At 48.2% G+C, this 13,137-nt stretch overlaps 1 protein-coding gene across 1 annotated transcript in view; it reads left to right on the plus strand.

Annotated features, from left to right (window-relative positions):
- Positions 1-13,137, plus strand: part of LOC144799989 (cytochrome P450 4B1-like) — a 216,099-nt gene that overhangs the window by 85,204 nt on the left and 117,758 nt on the right. The window lies entirely within an intron of this gene.

The following is a 13,137-nucleotide window of genomic DNA, read 5'->3' on the forward strand; positions in this document are numbered from 1 at the left end:
ACATTGGCAAAATTATTAAAACAGAATAAAAACGTTACAAACCAATAAATAATTTTAAAAGCGCATAGTACATAATAATTTGGGGCATGACTGCTTATCTAGCCCTAGTTCTTTGGTTTTAATTGCCCAGTCTATATACAGAAACCTCGAACCAGCCACAACCACAATCGAGGGAGGGTCCCTTATCCATTCCCTCCGAGGCAGTAACGTCACCGCATTTAATTATGCGGACGATATTCAGTTGGTCTTTGATATTGACTCCTCCGACCAATCCATTCACAATTTTCAGTCCACCCTGTGCCATATTAGTGATTGGATGGTGGATAATCACCTCAAGCTCAACCCCGACAAGACTGAGCTGGTCTTGATCGGGGGCACCCCCAATCCATGGACCTCCAACTTCTGGCCACTAGGTCTTGGCCTACCTCCCCGCCCTGTTGACTCTGCAAAGAGCCTGGGAGTTACTATTTGTAAGGACCTCTCGATGAAGCCCCACATTAATGCAGTGGTCTCTTCTAGTTTTTTCCACCTCCGAAAGATCCGCAAGATTTCCCGCTTCCTCACCACGGAGGCCCTTACTTTGGCCCAGGATCGATTACGCCAACTCTCTCCACGTTGGCATCCCTGCATACCAGTTGAACTGCTTGCAGCTGGTTCAAAACCAGGCCGCGAGATTGATTTTTCACCAGCCTAGACACGATCACGTTCGCCCCTGCTCAAAACCCTCCATTGGCTCCCGGTAGCCAAACGGTGCGAATTTAAAATCAGCTGCATCACCTTCAAAGCCTTGGCCGGCCTCTGCCCGGTTTTTATTTCCTCTCTTCTCCACCATTACCGCCCATCACGCAATCTCCGCTCCTCTCACCTTGCCTTGCTTACGACTCCCACTTTTAAACGCAAGAAGCACGGGGGTCTTAGATTCTCGTTCCTTGCCCCCACCCGCTGGAACGTGCTCCCTCTGGAGCTTAGATCCACCACCTCTTATACCCATTTTAGATCTCTTCTGAAAACTCAACTATTCCGTATAGCTTATGACTAATCTCTTTTTCCTCTGCTGCCTTAATTGCTGAACGTTCATCCTCTTTTGCTCACAGCGCCATGAAACCGTTGGGTGTAAGTGCGCTTTACAAGCTTTTTAACATAACATAACAGGGTTGCTTCTTCATATTCAAAGAGCTTCAACTCGAATTTGCAAGCTAAGGGATCTACACAAAGAGACAATCCGTTTGTTTATGGGTTTGGTATACAATGGGCAGAAAAATAACATGTGCTCGTTGCTTTCTTGAAAGTTTTAGAGTAAAAGCAACGGCCATATCCCTGTTTCAGCTCCCCCCAGTTTGTAGTAAAAGCAGCTACTGGGCGGTTCCTGTACCTAAATTGAAGAAAGAGGGACCGAGCATGCACCGGGTGTATAAAATCCAGGAATTCCTCTGCCTTAATTACAGATTTGTGGAGAAGGAAAGCACTTGTTAAGCAGCCTAATGTGAATGCAGTCCTATCTGCTAATAACATTTTCCTGGGCCAGATTTTTAACTTTTAGAGAGTCTCCTTGACGAGTGGACTGGGGCTCGGACCACAATTTTTATAGCCACATCTCGATCCACGCACTTTTAAGCAACACCAGCTATCGGACCTTCCCCGTCCCGTTGAACCCAATTACTACCTGCAGGCACTCCCTAAGATTCATGGGAATTCCAAATACAAACCCAAAACAATAAAGGTCTCAACGCTATCTGCACCAAAATCTCATTGGTCCCTAACTCAAGGTGAAGATGGACCGATGGTGTGCCTTTTCCTAAGCCCAGCAGGCACCTAAGGAAGTTGTGTTCTGCTGTGCTCAAGGCGCTCGTGTTACAATGGCCCCAACGTTCCGCGTAGCGCAACCTCCCTTGCTTGTGCTTAATACATTTCAATTGCTGGACGGGCAGGGGTCTAGGCTGCTTTTTTAACAAATTGGTGTGTGGCTGCAGTCTGATGTTTCACCATTAAGGTGCTCTTGGTAATCTGTGGGTCCCAGAAACTGGTGTGGTCCAGCTTGATACCCAGAAAATCAAACTGCCGGATCCTTTCCTATGTTTCAGATCCCACCTTGATGACCCCTCTCTTGATATAATTCACGTATTTGGCCTTGGCCGTATTTATTTCAAGACCAACATCTTCTCAGAATTGGTTGAAACTATCAATCAAATGACTCTGTTTCCTTTAGGAAAGTCAAGCTGCTTCCCAAAAAAGTTTTCTTTTTTTAAAGGCTATCAAACGGACGGTGTTCTGATGCACCGTGCACCCATCTTCCATGTAATTGTGTTCGATCAGAATGGGTCTCAATTTGTGATCTGCATAATGAAAATATAATAAGTATGCCAGCCTGTGATTTCAACTGAATTGGAATGTTGCAAACGAATTTATTAGTGCATATGTCAGTTAAAAAAATTAGATACCAGTCACAAAAAAGCGTTGCAAATTGTGACTACTTTTTGTGCCCAGTATCTTGATTATTAATAGCCACAGTCTAATATTACTCATTAAGTAAACATACCATACCATTACCTGATGCAAATTCCAGTTAAAAATGGTTTCTAATGGATCTAGTTTGTGTCCCATTGGGATTTAAACATCTGCTGGACTGTAATTGTATTTATTCCAGTGAATGTCCGTTTCATACCGGAAGTGGGAATTTGTGTTTTCACTTGTTTTTTAATTTAATTGGTAGCAGTTACTCTTGTATCGGTCCGCTCTATGTATATAATCTGCAGTCTGAATCCAGCTCTTGTTCTGTAACTGGATCAAGCTGAAACTGTTTGTGCCTGGTAAGATAGCCTTTCTACCAGTGATTCGCAGCACTTTTGCCTGCATTTTCCTATGCTTGTTCTGTTGTGATTCGCCCTGAAGTTGACAATTGCAGAATCATGTCGACTGAATGAGAATCCAAAGGACTCTGTAGAATGGCACCAAGATGTTTCCGTCAGGTCACTGGATCATGCACACCTCACACCATTAGAATTATGTTACAAAATGCTGTTCTTCTATCAGAAGAAGCAACAAATGTGTAGCTAATGAAAGCTTCACTGGTGACTACAGTATTTTCAAAGATATCTATTGTCTCAGCCAGCAACATAATGGTCAAAAGTCATTTCCCTCCATTGGGTAAACCACTTTTTTGTTTTCCACTGCTACACGACTGAGGCAAGAGGCCATACCAAACATGTAGAAAATTGGGCTGAATCAGTGGCAATTAACAATAACAACACATTGGATATCCATAACTGCTGTTGTCTACTAAGCTGTTCCAAGTGATATCACAGACAGTGAGAGCAAAGTTCAAATGCCACTAAATGCCCCTCAGTGGGAAAGGCCTTTTTACAGTTCTATGTTTTATGATGGCAGACTGTGATGACTTCATGGGCCAGCTTTGCAGGAGAAGAGGAGATATGGGGGACCTGCATAAAATGCATCCTCTCAAAAATATTTTAACTTTTGTACCCCTTATTGTACATCCCCCTCTAAATCTATTTGTGCTTCCCCTGGATCTGTATAGACCTGAGGGAGGCTCAGGAGCTGGTGACGGGTTACACCACAACATGACCCATCTTTCAACTTATTCTCGTGATGACTGTCGAAAAGTAAGGTAGAAGGGGGAAGCCATTACACATCATTCTTAGAACCCAGATACAGGCTCTACTCTTCTATACATGGGATCTGTGGCTGTGAAGGCTCTAGTCTGTAGTACCAAGACAACAGCATGCATTTTACAACTCTTCTGTCCCTGTTCAAAGTAAACAAATTCACCGCAGATATCAGCGAATTCTGCGGTTTGAGATCTGTTTCTCCACCACAGACTTGGAAAGCTTCCCTAATTCATCTATACGTAAACAATGCTATCTGCCTGCCACTGAAGCTGTGTGGCTCTGAGAAAGTGGAAATGAGGGATCAAGATCTGAATTGCATCAGGGGAGAGGATGTGGTCCAACGGCTAGAGCGGTCAACCTCAAATCTGGAGAACCGGGTTCAAGTCTCTGCAAGGACGAGCAACATCCTGTGATTCTGGGTGAATCACTTAATCTCCCTGTACCTAACAAAAATGAATGTGTCCTCATGTAATGCAACTGGTGCTCATGCAAAGCGCTCTGATACCGGATAACTTTGGGTCAAATTTGCGCTATATAAAACTCAGTTAAAAAAAAAAATCCGATAAAAAGTTCGATATGATTGATTCAGTGGAGATGAGTAAAAGCATGATTAGTACTGCTGTTTACAAAATAGGTGCTGTATGAATTTGGATCTATGTATATTCGTATTCATTTTCTTTCAGTTTTGAAAGTATTTCCACTTCAAATATAAACATTTTGACCTATCTGTTAAAAGTTAAGAAAGAAAAAATTGGTGAGATTATATGCTTAAGGGCCTATTCAGAGTTTGGCAGATCTGTACTTAGCCACAAATGTGAAAGATGCCCTGTCCACCTTATTACAAGTGCTATAGGATGCAATGCACTTATAATAAGGCAGACGGGATATCAGTCATGTTTGTGATGCAACACCCATCTGCCAAACTCAAATACAGGCAATATGCCTATGCATGGTAGGTTGAAGTTTGACATGGGTCCACAGGCCTAATTGTCTTAAGTAGCATTTAAAAAACAGGGATTGGTGTAACAAATAAAGTTCTTGAATCTAGTAAGTAAAAGTAGGTTTGATTTATTGTAGATTAGTCCAAGTTAAGTTAACAATAAATGATCCATAGATGTAATAATAAAAACCCCACCAGGAGCAGTTGTTCTCTCGCTCAGCCTGCCTGTCATCAACTGTCTCTAGTCAGAGCAGTCAGGTACCAAACATTCTAAGGTGTTATCAAACATTCTACCAGATGAAGTGGCTAAGCAATGGGGAAATCTAAGTAAGGGAAATGCATAGCATAAGTAAGATGTAACACATCCCCCTTCCTTAGAAAATAACAAACAAGGATAAGGGAAAATATATACAAATCAAATTAAAGGAATTCTATACATTGCATTCTTAAATATATAACAGTTGAAATATAATAAAGATTGCATTTTCAAATATATTGCATTCTCAAATATGAGTCAACAATTACATTCTCCAATGTAATGGCTCCATTCCCTTTCCTAGGGAAAAATTTTACAGATGTTCCTAAAATTTCCGACAACTTCCACATCTTAAGTAAATACAATGGAATTTATTTTTTTATTTTTTTTAAAAAACGCCCCAAGAATTGAACAGCAAGAAATGTGCCAAAAATCAGCAAAGGGCCTTAGAAAATAACACGGGTTTGAAATGCTCGAAAATCCGTTGCTGAAATCATGGAATACAGCACACGCAGTTCTCCGCTCACAGATGCCAAAATGGAAAACACAGCAGACACAGCACTTTGAGTTTAACACACAAAATCCAGCATTTATCTTGGAGGGGCGAAAGCAAAACATTATGTCCATTCTCACGCTGCTCAATCTCTTTAAATGTCTAATACAACTGAATGTTGCACCTCCATTCATCATAGTAGATGGCAAAGGCATGTTTTCCCAAACATGGCACATCTCTTTCTTTTTAAAAGTTCTTGACAAATCAGGCCAAAACAGTTTAAATCTTAATAGTTTTCTTCACGTTTTCCAATTAAAAGCTTGATATGAGAATAAATCCAAGTTCTCAGTTCAAATCACGCAGACAGAACTCAAACACCCTGGGATAAGAGGCTGTCCAGATGACTGGGGACACTGGTGGGGCTAACCAGGGCGTTTGTGTAAATTTACCTTTTCTTTTTCGGCTTAAGTAGTTCCTTGGTTGCAGTAGTACTTCATTAAATCCGTCTTCTTTCCACGCATAGATTCTGTTCTGTACCTCGTCGCCAATTTGTAACAAATAACGTTCTTGAATCCAGTAAGTAAAAGTAGGTTTGATTTATTGTAGATTAGTCCAAGTTAAGTTAACAATAAATGATCCATAAATGTAATAATAAAAACCCCACCAGGAGCAGTTGTTCTCTCGCTCAGCCTGCCTGTCATCAACTGTCTCTAGTCAGAGCAGTCAGGTACCAAACATTCTAAGGTGTTATCAAACATTCTACCAGATGAAGTGGCTAAGCAATGGGGAAGTCTAAGTAAGGGAAATGCAAAGCATAAGTAAGATGTAACACATGGCTAAGCAAATAAGTTGACCCTTTAGCAGCTGTTGAGTTGTATATTTTTTTTATTTTAATTGCAATCCAATAGCTCAAAACAAGCATTTACAATGCAATGGTCTCGGCATTATTAAAGGTAGAGCTATTGGCATTGCTCATGACATTTTTATTAAAATCATAAATAAATGGCATTGTCATTTACATTGCCAATAGCTTAATCGTTAAATAATTGGCATTGTCATTTACATTGCCAATAGCTTAATCGCTCGCAAATGCATGACCTATTGCATTTACACCCACACAGAGCCACACACACAAAGCCACACACAGAGCCACACACACAGAGCCACACACACACAGAGCCACACACACACAGAGCCACACACAGACAGACACACACACACACACAGACAGAACCACACACACACACAGACAGAGCCGCACACACACACACAGAGCCGCACACACACACACAGACAGAGCCACGCACACAAACACACAGGCAGAGCCACGCATACACACACACACAGACAGAGCCACGCACACACACACCGACAGAGCCACGCACACACACACAGACAGAGCCACGCACACACACACAGAGCCACGCACACACACACAGACAGAGCCATGCACACACACACACACACAGACAGAGCCATGCACACACACACACACAGAGCCACGCACACACATACAGAGCCACGCACACAGACAGAGACACGCACACACACAGAGCCACACACACACAGCCACGCACAAAGACAGAGCCACGCACACACACAGACAGAGCCACGCACACACACAGACAGAGCCACGCACACACACACAGAGAGGGCCACGAAAAACTGAGCCAGTCTAGCTTTTCCCATTCAATTCAGTCAGTTGTAGGACTCCTTTAGCTCTGTAAAAACAATCAGAAGGGGAAGAGCTGCCTGTACCTTAGCGTGGGGCACCTGCAAGGCCAGACTAGCGCGCTTTAGACTGCAAACAACAATAGACACTCTGGGCTCAAGTTTTTTTTACAGAGTTGTTGATGTGTTTACCATTGGATGGATGGATGGGTGGATGGATGGATATGCCACATTACATTTGAGCAATTTGTATATGTTATTTATAAATATGTTTTCATTGACTAGATCATACTAGAACGGACATGATGGGGTTAATGAAAGAAGGTAAACGATTCAATCGTGTAAAAAACCGTAACAAAGTTGTACAGTCGAAAACCTACAGAATGCATTTCAAGTAACAACCTAGGAGTTTTTGCAAGCGACTCACTAAGTCCAGCCATCTGTCTACAGAGGTGTTTGCCAATATTATGACGTGCGGGACACTGACACGGGGCAGCCAGTTGCATTCATTGATAGTTTGTGGATGTTGGGCCAGGCAAGCTTGTCACATTCTTTGCAAACCCCCTGAAGTCCATATAGAATACGCTGGCCGCTCGCCAGTGGCAACACAACGACGGCACAGCTCCTCCAGTTGGAAATAAGGAGGGAGGCGGATAGAGGGAAGTGTCTACTAGCAAAACACGGGAGGAAGGGTTAGCTGATTCTTTTCAGTCTCTCCTCCATAAAACAGATATCCTTGGGGTGTGTTTCCATGTAAGACAGTAAATCCGGAACTTCTCTGCAGATGGACCAAGGCGCAGGCATGAGAAAACTGAATCTTGCCTTTCACGGTGCCTTTGCGTTTTAGTGCAAAGAAAGCAGTTCCTGTGCCATGCAGTGAACACAGAGGCTCTGAGTGCAGTGCATATTGTTGCGAAAGGCTGACTTTTAATCAGCAGCTCGTGATTCCAATTGCACCCTATCTGGGATACTCTTTAAGGCAGGTTCACGCTGTCATTATCCCTCCGTCTGCACTCTAAACAACGGGGAAAGCGTTACATGCTGTAATTAAGAATATTACAGTGATAATGATCGGCTGTGTGAAGTTGTTTACCGTGCGCACTGCAGATTAAAGCCCACCAGGATCTGCCCCAGCGGCAGACGCCCTGTGACCTGCTGCCCGTCCGTCCCGGCTCCCAGAGCGGGCTCCGGCTGTCATAAACACGCAGCAACATTCAGATTCACTTGCATCACGGTGCTTAGCGCCTCTTGACTGACAGCAAGCCAGCGACTGCAACATGACTGGATGAATATCACTCCCACCCATCGCAAAACCGCCCTCCCTCACACCCCCACACCGAAAGATGCGCGCACCCCAGAGACAACTGGCGTGGCGGGGCCCGGCTAGACTTGGAGAGCGCGTGCCAAGTCTGAGCGCAGTTCCAGCTAGATCACACTTGGTTGTGCCAACCAAGTCCCTCTCCCGTTAAAGGGATAACCCGGGTACCACACGTTTCTGTGAGGAAAACAACCGAAACACAACGAGAAATGAGTGGGTGGAAGGAGTGAGTGTGCGGCTGACGCAGAAGTTAATAAAAGTGCCAACTACTCGTAGCACGCTTGGAGGTATAGTTTTCTCAAATGCATAGTATCCATCCATGAGGTCCGCGCCCTGCTGCATGTACCACATCTGACGGACTTGGAGCAAAAACAAACCGCAATCGCACAGAAAAAAGTGTTTCCATTTAGGAGACTCCAACAACTGATCACATGCCCACTGACAGCCCGTGACTCTGAGGGCAACCCCATCCATTGCAGGCATGGTCTCTCATCCCTCGCAATTTTGCACCAATTCCACACCAGGAGCGGTTGAATCCCAAAGAGGACTAGGTGCTGAGGCCGGTTGTTATGTGGGAGTTCAGGCACCCAGGGCTGTCGGCGCGGACCAGACCTTACCTCCTTCAGCTCCTTGGCCACGTCCTTCACGTCGCCCAGCACCAGCTCCAGGTCATCCACAATGGTTTTGATCTGCTCCTTCACCTTGGTCTTGGAGGCTTGCTCCTCTGCTGGCGAAGAAGGGGTTCCCTTGGACGTGGCTGACATCCTCGGGATCCAGGTCAGCAGCGAAGCCTCGGACGCGGGTGGCGCTCTGCCCCGCTGCTCTGCGCCCGGCTGGCGCGGCCCCTGGCCAGCATGGTGCCCGGGCTGCAGGCGGGCGGACACTGCACCTGCGTCACTTGAAGCTGCTGGAGCGGGGGTGCAAATAGGAGCGGGATGCAGGGGGCGGCGGAGATAGAGGCGACCACTGGAGCTCAGGGCACCGAGAGGACCCGGACGGCTTCCCGCACGGGTCAGAACGTCTCGCAGCATCAGGCAGTCACACTGATCCCCCGGCAGAAAACAACCGGCTGAAAAAGTCAACAGGCGGTGAGCACTCCTCATCCATGCTGCACAGTCAAGACAAGAAAAAAACGAGCAGCAAAATGGCGGCCGCAAAGCCCCGTCTCTTTCGGATTCGGGGGCGTGTTTTTGGCATTCTGAGTGACGGATGACGTCACAGGGCGAAAGAACACAAAAAACACGCCCCCGAATCCGAAAGAGACGGGGCTTGAACTGAGTGACGCCCCTCTCATCCAATGGCTGGCCTCCGTTTAGGGAGCCAGCCAATGGAAGAGAGAGGCGGGTTCAAGCCCCCATACCTAAAAACATTAAATCTCCCACCGAAGACTGCGCAAGCGCAGCCTTACGGTCCTCGACCTAAAAAGGCAAAAAGAAAACAATCTACTGCCACCTAAACATAGCAACCATACGTTTGAAATACAAATATTCCATTAAAAAATAACTATTGCTTATAACTTTTTATTTTTATTTTAATTATTTTTATTGAAAGTGAATCAATAAACTCTTTAGCACATGACACAGCATCACAAGAGGAGAGCACAGTTGGATATCGGGCAAGGCAGTATAAAAAAATCTGATAGAGACTACTCGCCGCAGATTCCTTAACGTAGAATTATCCCTAGGTGTGAGAATGGATCCGGAAAATGTTCTTTGCCACAGCATGTCTGCGCCGGGGGCGGTACCACGTGATTCCGTCCTTACATCGTCCACAGGTGTGACGTCAGCGAGGTCACATAAGCCCCACCCTGGCACGCCAACGTCAGTTTTTTTCCTTTTCCGCGTGCAACGCGGATCCAGTTCGTGCTCGGGGCCTGTTTAGGCCGTTCCCTTTCGCTCTTGCATGTGTTTGTGGGAACAGTGTGCGGATGCTTTCAGTCTTTAAGATGTGCTTGTATTGTGGACGGCTGATGTCGGCGACGGACCCTCACCTCATTTGCATGTGGTGCTTGGGGGAACATCACGACTCCTCTGATTGCGAGGCGTGCCTGCAGTTGAAGCCACGATGGGAGCGCTGGATGAAACTTCCATTGGCTCGCATGTCCAGATCGGCTTCATCAATTCGTTCAGCTTCTGTGGAAGGTTTTTGAAACCACCGTCATCGTCGCCGTCCTAATCCCTCTCCTAAGCCGCAAGAGCATTGCTCCCCTGTCGGTAAGTGTCGCAGTTTGTCCCCGAGGGCTGCTTTTCCGGCCTGTCGGGACGTGGGCTTACCGCGGGTGATGCGGCCTCATGTATCCACCGTTTCCCGGTGAGGGGGCTTTGAGAGCCCAGATGGAGACATATGCGGCGATTTTGCAGGCCTCGCTGGCTTCTCCTCCTCCTCCTTCCCCTCCTGGGACGTCGGCGGATCCCTTGCGTTGTGCGGGGCCCTCTGCAGCGTCGCTGGCAGCTCAGGCCCCGGCACCGACTAGTTCGGATCCAGGCTCGGAGGATGTGGTGCCGTTGGGGTGCAGCCCTTCGGGGGTCCCTCCTTTGAACCACGGCGCCCTGGCTTCGGCGCAAACTCCTGCTGGAGTCCCTGTGGTGTCGCGGGATGTCGCCGGGGCTCGGGTCGCATCCCCGAGCCCCTCTCGGGCCTACGGACAGGCGATCTTGTCTAAGGCCGAGTTAACGCCACTTTGGCGCCGGCAGCTGCAGGTCCTGGCGGCGCCAAAGGGATCGGCAGACCCCCCTCGTCCCATCATGGGTCGAGGCTAGTGGGGGACCCCTCATCCCTCCCCGGGCCCCTCTCGTCCTTCCACGTAGGCAGCTGCCTCGCCGGAGGTCGAGTCGACTTTGTCGCCACCATGGGGTTCGATGGGCCCCTCTCGTCCCCTCATGGGTCTAGGCTTGTGGGGGACTCCTTGTGACTCCCTGGGTCCCTCTCGTCCTTCCACGCAGGCAGCTTCCTCGCCGGAGGTCGAGTCGGCGTTGTTCCGGTGCCGTCCCTTAGCCACCTCGGTTCTGGCCCAGCCCTGGTCTCCTGCGCCGTGTGATGTGGCGGAGGCCTGTCCGGCATCTCCTTTGGCGCTGGACGACGACGAAGCCCTGCTCCTGGTTGCGGACTCTACGGCACCGGACAGGCGTCAGGTCATGGACTCGTCTTCGGATGCCCCTTCTTCCCCGGAGTTTGGGCGCCTGGTGGTGTCGTCTTTGCCGGAGACAGGCCTCCACGTCGTGGCTTTTTCCCCGACGTCATCAAAGGACGGCTCCTTCCCGTTGCCGCGGTTTTAACCAGAGAAATCACAGGTCCCCACTCCTCGGCTTCTCTTTCTCCTTTCCAGACCTGGCCCTTCCCCATTCCGATTGGCTTAGGGGATGGCCGCCTTAGCTTGTAGCTGTCGCCGGCAGAGGAGCTGCTTTCCCCACCATGGGGCCCTACAGAGGCGGGTGCGGCCTTCGCTCGCGCTGTTTCCACGACTGTGGGAATTTTGCGCATGGGTGATCCGGCTGCCCATTTCCCCGTGGAGGGTTCGCTCCATTCTTCTCTGATTGGGGTTTGGGGCACCCCGCCACGGGGGATCCGGTGCACCAACACCTTCTGCACCAGCACCTTCCAGCACCGCGTGACCCGGTGTGTCTATCTCTCCACCCCTCTGCCAGTGTCCCCCTTTTGCGACTGCCTATCCCTCCCTGCCGTCGCTGTTGTCTCTACCATCACGGAAGGCCCGCTGGCTGAACGCAATATGTTCGCTACGACCAGTGTGGCTCTGCGGGCTCTTAACACTTTATGTATGTTGGCTAGGGCCACCTCTTGCTTGTGGGACTCGGCGGAGTCCCTTGGATCTGCAGCTTCTCAGGATGGTGCTGGTGTTGATTTGCAGCACCATGTGTTGGATGGCCAGAAGCTGGTGGCCTTTATTCTTCGCTCGGCTCTGGACATCTCGGAGGTGCTTGGTCATGCCATGGCTTCTTCGTTGCCCTTAGCCGCCATGCTTGGCTTCCGGAAAATGTTCGGGAACGGCTGGTGAATCTTCCCTTCGATGGCACTCTTTTGTTCCGCGCCCGAGCACGCCCCAGGCTGGTGGGGTCCTCTGGCAGACCCTCCTTCCCCATGGGTATGGCTAGGGTATCTATTCTATGTTAAGGAATCTGCGGCTAGAAGTCTCTATCAGATGTACAAGTTACTTACCTTCGGTAACGTTTTATCTGGTAGAGACGATTCTAGACGCAGATACCTTCACGAACTGCCCTTCCGCCCCGTTCTGCGAGGACCCTTAGCTTGGTCTTCCGCACTCGCCTGTGTCTGGGTGCTTTGTCTTCTGTGAGTGCCCTCTTTCACTCTTCCCTAGCGGGATGCTTGTTGGGTGAGTTTGCATCCGCTCCTTCCTTTCTGGTCCTTGATTGGTAGGTTCATGGGTGCTCCTGCATCCCTACACCCTGGTGTTTCCAGTGTGGGGCCTTCTCATACTTCCCCTTTTTCCTTGCTCGGAGTTTCTGACTCATGTGCAGTCCTCTCCGTTGGGTTCTCTTGGCTGGGCCTCAGCCTTTGCTCCTTTCAGGGGGTGCGACTCTCCTTGATGGTGTTGTCTTGGGGTAAATTGTCGTTAATCTTCTGTTCTGGACTCCTTGTCCTTTGCTGTTAATGGACTGTGATCGCAGGTTTCTTTCGTCTGCTGCACAGTTTTTCATATGTTTTCTCTGTTTCCAGGGAGAATGTTGTATTTGCTTGCAGGGTTGCTTTGCAGTGGCTGTGCTCTGCTCTTCCCTTCTATGACTTTCGGTGCCACAGTGCCTGGCACTTCCCCGAATGGGCTGTTCCCCTAATTCGCTTCATTTCTTTCTGTTTATC

The sequence above is a fragment of the Lissotriton helveticus genome, chromosome 1_2, assembly GCF_964261635.1.
Source record: "Lissotriton helveticus chromosome 1_2, aLisHel1.1, whole genome shotgun sequence".
Taxonomy (NCBI): Eukaryota; Metazoa; Chordata; class Amphibia; order Caudata; family Salamandridae; genus Lissotriton; species Lissotriton helveticus.